The sequence below is a fragment of the Rhinopithecus bieti genome, unplaced genomic scaffold (genome assembly GCF_001698545.2).
Source record: "Rhinopithecus bieti isolate Rb0 unplaced genomic scaffold, ASM169854v2 scaffold_6022, whole genome shotgun sequence".
Classification (NCBI taxonomy): domain Eukaryota; kingdom Metazoa; phylum Chordata; class Mammalia; order Primates; family Cercopithecidae; genus Rhinopithecus; species Rhinopithecus bieti.
The window spans coordinates 1,571,701-1,584,560 of record NW_016805265.1 but is presented as its reverse complement, the minus strand read 5'-3'; the positions used below and the strand labels follow the sequence as shown (position 1 = coordinate 1,584,560).

General features: G+C 47.2%; 1 long non-coding RNA gene across 1 annotated transcript in view; it reads left to right on the top strand.

Moving 5' to 3' along the window:
- Positions 1–6,816, top strand: part of LOC108529511 (uncharacterized) — a 67,376-nt gene extending 60,560 nt beyond the window's left edge. The window contains exons 2-3 of the long non-coding RNA XR_001885555.1: positions 3,823–4,361; positions 5,748–6,816. This is a non-coding gene — a long non-coding RNA (uncharacterized LOC108529511). The remainder of the gene's footprint in view (positions 1–3,822; positions 4,362–5,747) is intronic.
- Positions 6,817–12,860: the final 6,044 nt, after the last annotated feature.

The window sequence follows — 12,860 nt, the reverse complement described above, 5'->3', positions numbered from 1 at the left end:
CAAGACTCCATCTCACAAAAAAAAAAAAAAAGAACTTGAATCTTGAATGAAAGATCGCCACACAGAGAATGCCAGGCTCCGATAGCTGCCCTTCCTTTGTTGTTATTGGGCATCTGCTGCTATTCATTTTTTTTTTCTTTTCTTTTTCTTTGAGATGGAGTCTCACTCTGTCACCCAGGCTGGAGTACAGAGGCACAATCTTGGCTCACTGCAACCTCTGCCTCCCAGGTTCAAGGGATTCCCCTGCCTCAGCCTCCCAAGCAGCTGGGACTACAGGCATGTGCCAGCACGCCCAGCTAAATTTTTTTTCTTTTTTTTATATTTTTAGTAGAGACAGGGTTCCACCATGTTGGTCAGGTTGGTCTCAAACTCCTGACCTCAAATGATCTGCCCACCTTGGCCCCTCAAAGTGCTGGGATTACAGGTGTGAGCCACGATACCCAGCCATCTGCTGCTATTCGTAAAGCCAAAGCTTCAATCCACATCTTCCTTCTTATGCCTGTTTTCTACACATTAAAACCTTGAGACAAGGAGAGTTAGGTTTTAATTTTCCTTCCCCTCCTTAAATCAGAGGAGACATCCTACAGCACTTTTTTTTTTTAAATAAAAACCTCCTATTTATTTGCAGATTGGAATGGGTAATCAAAAGACCTTTCATGATATTATTTATTCTGAGTCCCTGCATCAAGCTTGCCACTTATTTAATCTGCACAAGTGTCCTGCAAGAGAGACACTAGGATCCCTGTCTGAAGCCTGTTCTCTTCCCATGATACCTCCCTGCTGCCCCAGAACAAGCCTACTCCTCCCTCAGGGATAGGAGGGTCATGACTGAGTCCTGCTCACCCTCCATGCCCATCTAGCCATCAACATCTATGTCAGAGTTCCAGGCCCCTCTCCCTTGATGACAGTGCTTGGGAATTTCTTCAGTTGGTCAATGACCTTCTTACACAGCTGTCCCCAGAACTGAACCTAACATTGAAAGGTACAGTTGGCTATCCTACTTATGTATTGCTAGGTTAGAAAATACCCCAAATTTAGTGGTGTAAAACAACCATTTATTATGATTATAGGTTCTATGGGTCTGGAATTCAGATGGGGTATAGCAGGGAAACTTTGTCTCTGCCCCACAGTATATGGGCCTCAGCTGGAAGATTCGAAGGCTGAAGGTGACTCAACTTTTGTGGGCTGGCATCATCAGAAGGTTTGTTCACTCATGTGTCTGGTGGGTGGGGCTGGCTGTCAGCTGAGACCTTAGCTGGGACTCTGGGCCAGAATATCTTGTGTTGGTCTCTCTAGTTAGCTTGGGCTTCCTCACAGTATGGCAGCCAGGTTCCCAGGAGAGAGTGACAAGTGAAAGTCACATTACTTCTTAGAATTTACTTTTGCCAGTTGTGCAGCATGACATCTGCTACATTTCATTTGCCAGTTCTGCCCAATTTCAAGGAGCGGGGATGTCAAGATTCTAGAAAAGGGGGTGTCACTGTAGATACTACAGTGAACCTTTTTAAAAATTTTTATTTATTTTATTTATTTTTTGAGACAGAGTCTTGCTCTGTTACCCAGGCTGGAGTGCAGTGGTGCAATCTTGGCTCACTGCAAGCTCTGCCTCCTGGGTTCACACCATTCTCCTGCCTCAGCCTCCCAAGTAGCTGGGACTACAGGCCCCACCACCACACCTGGCTAATTTTTTGTATTTTTAGTGGAGACGGGGTTTCACTGTGTTAGCCAGGATGGTCTCCATCTCCTGACCTGGTGATCCACCCGCCTCAGCCTCCCAAAGTGCTGGGATTACAGGCGTGAGCCACTGCGCCCAGCCTACAGTGAATCTTTTAAGAAAGCATCACGTAGCTCATCTGCCTAGCTCAAAGGAAGCTCTCCAGGTGGGAGGGCTTGGGAGGTGCTCAGGGTGTTAGAATGTCATTCATTCAGTCAGCACAAGTGATCAGAGTCTACCATGTGCCAGCTGCTATCCCCTCATGCCCCTGGTGGCCAATAGCTACACTGCCTTTCAGCCCCAGCCCCATCCAGGTTCTCCCGTTGAGGCCCGGACAGATTTGATCAAGATGAGAGGACTTTGGGCTTCTCTCCAGCCTCCTGGGAAACATTGCTGTGGGTCACTGTGGCTATAGCCCAGAGAATAACTCCTCCCCTGGGGGCTGCTGTTGAATGGGAGGTTTTTACTCCCATTTCTCAAGGTGTAGGCATGTCGAACAGTTTCTATTTATTGAAGAAGAAAATAAGTTGTTTTGTATTTATATATAGCTCTTGTTTTTGTTCATCCCACAAGAAAAAACAGGGTTCCTCAATTGGAAGGTTTCTGCCCTTCCGTAAGACTTAGAAATGGGAGAATCTGTGTGTGAATTAGGTCACTGTAGTATAGAAAATGAAGTTGGGAGAGGTCCTCTAATCCTTTCTTTAGCACAGGAGCATGGCTTGTACAGCTGGTTCACTGGCTGTTATACTGGAAAGCATAATGAGTGAGTCAAGACAAGTGGAGGTATAGCTAGCACGATAATCACAATAGGGCCGGGCACAGTAGCTCACACCTGTAATTCCAACACTTTGGGAGGCAGAGCTTCGAGGATTGCTTGAGCCCAGGAGTTCAAGATTAGTTTAGGAAACATAGTGAGGCTTCGTCTTTACCAAAAAAAAAAAAAAAAAAAATTAGCTGGGCATGGTGGTGCACGCCTGTCATCCCAGCTACTCAGGAGGTTGAGGTGGGAGAATTGCTTGAGCCCAGGAAGTTGGGGCTACAGTGAGCCAAGATGGCATCACTGCATTCCAGCCTGGGCAACAGAGCAAGACTCTGCCTCAAAAAGAAAGAAAGAAAATAATCACAATCATAACCAATATATATGATATTCTGGGCTCCGAGCATTTTATACGGCATTGTGAAAACGATATTAGTACCTTTCTGACAGCATTGTTAGCAGATTAAATGGGACAAATGAGGGAAGTAAAATCTCTAAGGCCCAGAGATGTTAAGTAATTTGCCCAAGAGCACACAGCTAAGATGTGGTAGAATTGGGATTTGAATCCAGGCCCATGGGCTTCAGAAACTGTCCTCTAACATTGGGCCATGATATGCAGCTAGCAGGCCTGGTAGCTTAAAGGGAGGGGCAGGAATTGGAATATAACGGGTGAGGCACACAGGCGCTGGGTGTTGGGTCTCTCTTGATTAGACACCAAAGACTCATTCTGAGTCTCCCCATCTGGAAATGAGTTTTCTCATCTGGAAATGAGGATAATACTTACCTGAATGAGTTATGTAAGGCACTAGCACAGCGCTCCAGACCCAGTGAGTGCTCAGTGCACTGTTGGAGAGTCCCTTTCCTTTTTTCCTTCTCTATATTTTGTCGTGGGCCACTCTATGGAGAGGACTTTCCTGCCCAGGCAACAGGGAGATGGCCAGGATGATTTTGCTATCTGTGGCAACTCTAAGGGAACTCTGGTTCCCTAAGCTTTTGCTGGATGTCAGAATTCCAATCTCTCTCCACTGTGCTTTTTTTCCATTGGCAGAACTTTAAATGATTTTATAAAACTGCAAATGTACAAGGTAATTGAGTCTTCTATTTTATTACCCTGGGCTGCCTGGACCTTGCCCAGCCTCCTCCTCACTCACCTAGCCGCCGGAATAAAGTTGGAAGTGTTTGCGCTGGTAATATATAGGACTTAATTAACCTGGCCTTTTATAGCATTTCCAATGGAGGGTTGGAACGAACTTCGAGGCAGCCTGAGAAAGGGAAAGGGGGGCCTAGGGTGAGAGCATGTATGTACATACAACACTTGATGTTTGTTTTTTTCTTCTGTTCTTTTCTCCAGTACTTTAATCAGCATTTAATGACCCAGTCGAAAATTCATCGTTTGGACCCAAGTACTGGTGGGAAAGGCGGGAGGGGAGGCCTGCCTTCCTCTCTCCCTCCCGAGCCCTACAGCAGGCCATGGAGTGGTGAGTGAGTTCGTACCGTGCCAGCCACATTCCCAGAAACTTCCAGCTGAGGTTAATCCTGCTTCTCTTGGCTGGGAGACAATGAATGGATATTAACAAATGGACTCCCTGTGTTGGCGAATGCCACTCCTTACTCAAACTAGGATGACTCCAATGGTGCATGTCCCCATTCTCGGGCCCCAAGGTTGCGTTAATGTGCTATCCTGACTGCCTCTTCATCCTCCATCCCTAATGTTCCCACTCCTTTTCCCTCCCAACACCAAGCCATGCCTGAACTGGACACCCTTCCATACCAACCCAGGAAAAAGTGATTCAGCTCCGGTCTACCCTGGGTGCAGCGGTCCTTCTGCCAAGATGCCTTCATGTCATACAGCTATTATTTTCGGGAGGGTTCCAAGTGAGGGCAGTCAGGGTAAGTGCCTCTCACCAGCTTCCTGCTCAGACCATTGCTCCACATACCCTAGCTCATAAATCCTGCCCCAACCCTGCCGACTGGTTACATCATCCCCAAACCTCATGCAACAATTCGATTTGGAAATAAAAAGGCAGGTGTTAATTGACTCACTCCCTCTGCCCCTTTGCAGTGCCCCTGACCCTCGATAGCTTTTAACCTCGCAGTTAATAAAAGTTTTGGGCCCAGTCCTAGCACAGTTCCTCATTCATTCTTTCACAACGTCAGCAAATTCTTCCTGAGTGAGTGTAACGCACAAGTCACTGGCCAGAGCCTTAGGGAAGAGGGTTAGGTGGCTGAAGATGAGCAAGAAGCATTTTAAGCATTTCATGCCTTAGGAAAGCCTGCAGAGGAGGCCTGCAAATAATGCAGATTTGGGCAGCAGTCCTGTGGGCCTCCAGAGAAGCCAGAGTTTTAGAAGCATCTCCCGCTCTTGAGTTGACCGCTCTTGAGTTTGCCTGTTCAGTACCCATCCCTCCTGCAAGAGCACCCAGATTCTTCTTTGGAGATCCCACATCTTCACCAAATCTATGTGGTTCCAAATGTGGTTGAATGTCTGGGGTCCCCAGGAGTCAGCCCATGAGTAGAGCTAGCCATTCAGGGCAGGTTAGTCCCCCGTCACAAGAATCATTTCAGCCATGGGCATGAGGCTTGGGCTGGGCCAGTGAAAGCTATTGCTGCAGCTCCTGGTAAGGAGGAGCTCTCTTTTTCCACTGGGACTGGCCAGAAGTAAGCCTGGAGCTGCTAGTAACAATCTTGCCCTCACTTGGGAGAGGCTTCATAAACCTGAGAGTGAAGCCCATCACTTCATTTGCTCCCGAGGGACAGCCTCTGACTTCAGGTCCCTACTGTCTCCTGCCCCGCAATGAGAAGCTCTTGGTTTTTAGGTGTATTTACTACCCAGGCCCAAGAGACTCTCTGTCTCCCTTCAACTAGTCTGTGCCTAAGCAGAATATCAAGGAAAGCGGAGCTGAGAAATGGAAAGAAAAAGATGGTTAAGGATGTTGGGTGGCTGCCAAAGGTTTCTTAACCTCTACTTTTACTCTCCAACTCAAGGGTGGGCCAAGGAGACATGGTCCCCGCCTCCCGCTACTTTCCCATTTGTGATAGAGCCAGGGCAGTTCAGGGTCAGGGTCTGGCGGTGCATCATTTGGGGGGCCCTTGTTTTTAAGGTTTGCACTTGTGCAACTCTGAGAGTGAGTGCCTCCTTAAATTTTGTACCCTAGGTTCATCTCTCTTCTCCCTATTCCTGGCCCTGCTTAGGCTGCTGGAAGTCCACCACTATCTGTCCCTGAACCCAGTTTGAAGAATTCAGAGTTGATTGCTATTATCTTTCTTCTCCCACAGGTAGGCTTGGTCCATTCTCTAGACTTTGGAAGATAATGTTCCATAGAGGCCTGTTCTGAAGCTTTACCAGGTCAAACCGGAGAAGAACCCAACAACGTAACTCATCCCAGCCTAACTATCCTTCAAGGGCAATCAACCTACAGCATCCAAGCACAGAGAAATCAAATCCATAGAGAATCTTCAAATTAGGCTCAGAATCTGTTTGGGACACTGGATTTACTGTTATCAAGATCTTAGTTGTGTTCATCCATGATCTGACATATCTTAGAGTGAGAAGATATTCTTCCTGGGCTCAGACTAGTTGAAGGTAGAGAGAGAGAGAGAGTGAGAGACCCTTGGGTGCGGGGAGACCTCCCCTGGGATAATACACACACAAAACTAAGAGCTACTCACTGTGGTGCAGTAGACAGCAGGGGCCTGAAGCCAGAGGCTCTCTCTGTGTCCTTGAATACAACACTTTACTGCTCTGACCCCTGTTACCGTGATTGGGAGAGGCAGACAATATAGTATGGGCTCTGCAGGCAGGGATGTCCAGTTACAATCCCAGCTCTTACTAAGTTAGGTAAGACTCATTCTGAGACTTAGTTTCTTCTATCATCTCTCAATAGAATCATAAAGGTACTTTCTTGTTAGTGTTGTTTTAAAATTCAGTAAAATAACGAAGGCTTAGCACAGGGTCTGATGTAAATTTTCAATGAATTATTGTTGTCAGTTATTGTTCTAGAAAACAAGAGGGCATATTAGATCAAAAGTACTGCCAAGCATTGAAATGCCAGTTCTAGATCCAGTTTCAGTCCTCTGAGAACTGATATCATTGTTTTCGAGCCATTCAGACACCAATGTGAATTGAACACCTAGTATGAGCTCTCTGGGGGAAGAGCCAAGTCCTACATTTTCGATCTTAAGGGGTCTTCAGTACCTCTAGCCCAAAGCAGTATCTCCATCAGGATTCCTCTCTGACAGTGTTCATTTCTTTTTTCTCAATGGATGCCTTAAAAAAAAAATCCAGCAAGGAACCTGTACTCCTCAAACACACCACTCAGGTGACCATTAAATCATTTACATTGTTAATTTCTTTTCATATGTGTGTCTTTTTCCCTAGTTACATCATTAGGACCTTGAAGGCAGGAACAGGTCTTAGACTTCTTGATGCCCCCATAAATCTAGGTACAGAGTAGGTCCCTGGACATCAGTATAAGGCCCATGAGCCTGATAGCTGCCCAGGTGGGTGCTGTGTTCCCGGGGCTGGGAAGGACAAAAGAGAGGGCACTAAAGGGGTTCCTGGGAATGAAGAGGTCCTCTAACTTTAGAGGGGAGCCCATACACTTTTTGGACAACTGTAATAATTAGAAAGTTCTTCTTGGGGCAGCAGCAGCCAGAAAGACCTGGGGCATTGGGTTGACCAAAGCCCTTCCCAAGGCTGCAGTGGCCTGAGCTAGTTAGCCCAGCCTCCCTACCAGCCCCAGGGCTGCAACTGAACAATGTTGGCTTCTTAATAAAAACAGCACCAACACAAAGCCCTAACTTCACTGGAGAAATAGCCCTGCGCCCTTCCATCCATTAACATTTTGCACCTTAATGCAGCCAGTTTTCGGAAAGCCAATTCATATTGGCTGAGTAGCTTGGTTCATATTGGTATGCAGCTCTGGTTAGGGGTGGGGGATCCTGGGAGGGGGCACTCTGCAAAGGGGATGTAATTAAGCCTCAGAATGTTCGATATATGCCCCAAAAGGGGGGCAGTACTTAGAGGACCTAGAGCAAGAGTGATGGGCTTGTCCAAAAGGTTTGTGTGTATGAAGGTTTGACCATTTCTGGGAAGTCCCACTGTGACTGCCACCTTGCTCACCCCCAGTCCACACCAGAGGAGGGCCACCCACTCACCCTTTGGGTCTCTAACTTCGAATTTCCCAAGCAGACCCTATCGGGCAGCTCTTCTCAGATAAAATACATCATCATTTGCTCCATTAGAAAATAAATGTATGGCTATATTATGGGATTTGCATTCCATTACCTTGGTTTGCATGCCATAAAACATTTATTACACCCTTGGGCTAAAGTCTTAATAATGACTGGGTGTGAGGCACTAATGTGGTGCTGGTCTTGCTCAGGAACCAGAGATTAATGCCTTTTGATGTCACTCAGCTAATAGTTGTGCTCACCAATTTGTCCCATCAGAAGACATTAGAGTCAGGCCCTGTGTGAGGGTGGGGGAACCACTGCTCAGCTTCAGCAGCTTCAGCTGGGAATCGAAGCTCCCCGTTCCTGCCTTCCTACCTGGTCTTGTTCAAAATGGTTGGAATGAAATCTCAGAGTTCCCCCTCTTCAATCCCCCATTCCACTTCTACCCCCACCCCAGCCTTGGCCAAGTCCCCACCCCTGGGTGTGAAAGCTACAAGGAGGGGTTTGAATGTCTGCCCACCTGTCAGACAGCAGTGGAGGTGGCAGGAGTCAGTGTGTAGGCATGGGTGTGTGTGTGTGTGTGTGTGTGCATGCATGCACACACACACACACACACACACACTTATCCCTTCCCTGTAAAGGAATTGCTTTGCCAGGCCTGCCAGCTATGGATGCCCAGCAGCCCAGAAGAGGAGGGTCTAGCCCACATTTACCCCACAGCTAGGTCTAGTCACAGCGCCCAGCCAGGGAGACAGGCCCAGGATGGAGCTGAGCAGACCCTTTGGGGCTGTATTGTGGGTCTTTCTTGTCATCAGCTGACTTGGCTGGAGCAGCCCCTGCGGCAGGCCTTGGGGAATGTCCTCTTATGGGTTGTTGTGATTCTCTGTGGGGTCCAGGAGCATCCTTCTCAGAGACTGGAGATGCCCCCCACCTCTTTTGCTCAAAGCCATGGCCAGGAAGTGACCAGTTATCTAACACTTTTGCCTCTGTTTCTCCACGTGGAAATGCTGGCATTTAGTGTATGTGTGTATGCGTGAGCCAAGGGTGCTGTCTGGATCCTGCAATGTGCAGGACAGTCTCACCCAGCAAATAATTCTCCCGCATTCCATACAACTTTTGAAATGCCCACCTAGGTCGCTGCGAACTCCACAGCCCTAGGGGGCACTATTCATTTCCATGATGAAGTAAATGGCTGTGCAGTGTACAACCTGCACAACCATCAGAGAGGTCCTAGGTTTGACAGTCACCCCAGTGGAAAAACCTGTTTACAGTGACCAGAGCTCTAAGCCTAGCTGTTCTACATATAAGCACAGAGTATTTTTGCATGGCTGTAATATACACTGGATTTTCTAGGATTGCAACTTTGCAACAATTGAGAAGGAAATTGTCCTCTGTTCTGCACAGATCCTTACCAAGAGTTGTGCACCATTTCAGAAACCACCATTCATGCAGCCATACTGTGGCCCTTAAGTCACCAGGACACTGCCCCGCGGCAGGCAGCACTGACCGCACTCCCACTGGGTGGGTCTGTCTTTAGGTGCAAGCATTCCACTTTTTCATTATTCCTGAGCATTTACATGTTGAAATACATATTTTATTATAACTGACTTTCCTTTGATTTCTCCTTTACCTTACAGCTGGGTCAATATATTGATTTTTTAAAAATTCCATGGATAGGTTGCTTATGTTATCTCTGCTTTCCATTCTGAGATAATAAATGGGGCGTGACAAACCTGGTAATGAAAGAAAGCTGTGGGTCTGATGGACTGGGTGCTGAAGCCAGAGAATTCCAGCCTTGACATCTCTAGGAAGCCTATTCTGACCACTTTTACCCCACGCTCCCACCCAAAGCCTGCTTTCCTTCCTCCCTGAAATGAAGTACTTCATAATGCCTACTTTCTACTTTTTTTTCCTTGATCATCTCAGGGACAATCCTGTCAACTGTGCCCCAATAAACATGAAAGCTCTCCAAGGACAGCCTTGAGGTGGTCACTGTTCATGGCCCTAACCAGGCCCTGGAGTAAAGGACACTAGCTTGGCGTACTGACCTGAAATACACAAGTCTGGCAGTGGTAGGGCCCCTGGGAGAAGAAACCAGAGACAGGCACCCACAGAAAAGTAATACAAAGTCCAGAAAGCCCCAGCTTGAGAGAGCTGGGGCAAAATAGAGGGCCCCAAGACTCTAGAAGAGATGTTTCATAAGTCTCATCAAATTAAAGACTAATTAGAAAAAAAATTCATGGGAAATCATTGAAAAACAAGTAAACCATCCAAAGCCTGAGACTGTTTAAAAATAGCTTATTGGAAAACCAAAGACAGGACATGTTGAGGAATGAAAAAAACATCTTGTGTGGTGAGATGGTGACTTTAAAGTGACTTCTGTGGCAAAGAGGCATGCTTTGCAAATGGGAAGATTGGCCAAGCTCAGAGAACAGGTTTAGGTAAGTTAATGGATGATAGTGCCATAAAAGTTTATTAAGGGAAACTTGGCTCCCCTTAGGAGCCGCACTTGTGATATATGGGGGATGACTGCACATTCCCGAGGCAGAGTCCTTGTGTCCTAACCTGAGACAGACCATGGGCCCAGAACCTGGAAGGAAGGAGGCACTGCTGGGTCTCTGGTTATTTCTAGGGGTCCCCCATATGAATGCGACAGTCCATCTCAGTTTGTCTTTTTTTTTAAATTTGAGACGGAGTCTCACTCTGTCGCCCAAGCTGGAGTGCAGTGGCGTGATTTCAGCTCACTGCAACCTCTGCCTCCCAGGTTCAAGCAATTCTCTGCCTCAGCCTCCTGAGTAGCTGGGCGTACAGGCGTGTGCCACCACGCTTGGCTAATATTTGAATTTTTAGTAGAGATGGGGTTTCACCATGTTGGTCAAACTGGTCTCAAACCCCTGACCTCATGATCTGCCTGCCTCGGCCTCCCAAAGTGCTGGGATTACAGGCGTGAGCCACCACGCCTGGCCTCGTTTCAGTTTTTCAAAGAAAGAAAAAAGGAGAAATGATCAGATTCGTGCTACATTTTAGAAAGTCGATTTTAAATGTGTATGTATTTCAGGTCAGAAGAATCATGAAAGAAAACCCAGTAGGAGTCTAGTGGGTTGACTTCATCACTGGGTTCCAGACACTGTCTGAGTTCATGTCCTAGCCCCCCAACTACATAGCTGGATGACCTTAAGCAAGTTACTTAACCTATCTGTGCTTCAGCTTTCTCCCCTCTGGAATGGGGTTAGTAATATTACTTTGCTGGCTTATGAAAATGAAATGAGTTAATATGGTATATGAAAATGCTTAGAATAGTGCATGGCCTATGGTGAGTGCTCGGTGTCTGCTTAGGTTGTTGTTACTCTCAAGAAAAGGGCCAAGTTGTATTAGTTCCCACTCCCTTCCTGCTGATTAACCAATGAAGGGTGGCTCTGGGAACATAAGGGAGGAGTCAGGGCAGGCATACGTGCCTCTCGCTTTCCCAGAGGAGCCCCAGTGAGGAGGTCAAGTGGCCTGGTCCTGGTTCTAAATCCACTGTTTAGAGTAGCAAGTACATTTGAAGTGGAGATTATCCCGTTGGCCGCAAAGATTCAGCTAGGTAGGTGACAAGGAGTGACTGTGTCACTATATAGTTAACTACATAGGTAATCTGTGCCCCCCAAAACATTTTGATCAGAGAACATTGTGCTTAGGAGGAATACTCCCTCTAGGCCATGGGAACAAATAGCTTTGAGCTCTTTTGTATATACCATTGCTTGATAACAGCTGTGGGCTCTATCCTATTCGGGATTCTGAATCCACATCTGGATGCCAGGGAAAGGGTGCCAAGATCAAATAATTAGTGCTGTCAGCTAGGGACACAGGAGACAAAAGTGTCAGCATTGGCTGGAGAGTAAAAAAACCCCATCTGCTCATAAAAGCCTGGCTAGAGGCAGCTTGGGTTCCTAGAAGTGGCACCCACATCCCAAGCAATGCTATGGCAGGATGGTGATTGGCTGCTACCAAAAGGCAGGCAACCTGACTTTTCAGCTCTCCTCCATCAGGCGTTGGGACCCTGGGTGCTTCACCCCACTTAACCACTCTGCCTCTATGTCCCCACATGTAAGTGCCTCAGAGGGACATCCAAGGGGTACTGGAGAAACTGTATGATGTTTGAACTGTACAAGGTCCTGGAGGTTGTAGCAGACACAGTGCTCCAAGGCCTTTGCCCTTACCATGTCCATGCTCCGAGCCTGATTCCAGCAGCCAGCATCTGCAGTTCTTTGCCTGAGAGCTTTCTCTAACCTCTGATGTGCCTTTACAAGGCAGGTTGAAAGCAGTCCTCAACCAGTGACCAACTCAATCCTGTGGTCAACCAGTGACCAACAGATCGTTGTGTAAATATCCTAACTCTTTCATCCTGTGGATGAGATAACTCTGAGATGTATGTTCTCCAATGTCTCCCAGAGTTTCCCAATGGGAGAGAGCTCCAGGTACCTGTACAGCTAGCTTGCTTAATATACCTCTTACTGGGTCCTCCCCTTTCCTGATTCACTTCCCCCTCTTGGGGTCACCTCCCAAATCCTCATCTCAGAATCTGCTTCTGCCAAACTAAGGCAAAGGTTAGCTGGCTGCACCACTTTGTGTTATTGAAGCAAGATAATTGCCAACACGCTTGCCCACCAGAAGGGTCCTATGTGCAGGGCGTGATAAGTATTCACCTAGCAGGGCCTACAAACAGCCCAGTAAGAATCAGAACATTTGCATCATTAGGAAGAAGTTCCCTCCCCCAGCTCAGGAAATTGTCTCTTTGCCTCCCACCCAGAAAATCTTGTAGCCTATGATGAGACCTCCCTCTCTGGCTTCTCTCTCACCAGCTGTGTGTTCCTAACAACCCCACCCACGCACTGGAGCCTCTCTGACTTGATATTGCAGGATGCTGTCACTTGAAATTAATTGCAACTAATTAAAAATGATCCGGTTAGGACAATTGCACAATGGCGCTCCAGAGACTGCTTCATTCCCAGAGGTCTGGTGGCGTTTGCGGCTGCTGCAGCCCTGGTCTGCCGGACGGGGCCATACATCATCGTGTCATTTTACATTGTTATTTCTCCGAAAGCAGCAATTTAAAAGAGTCTCAGATGAACCTTGAGCAACTTCGTGCTAAAAAGAAAAATGTTACTGTCCAAGATCTGTAAAATATAACATATAGGCTCAAAGAAGCCTCTTGACATGAAAAGCGGCCTTAAG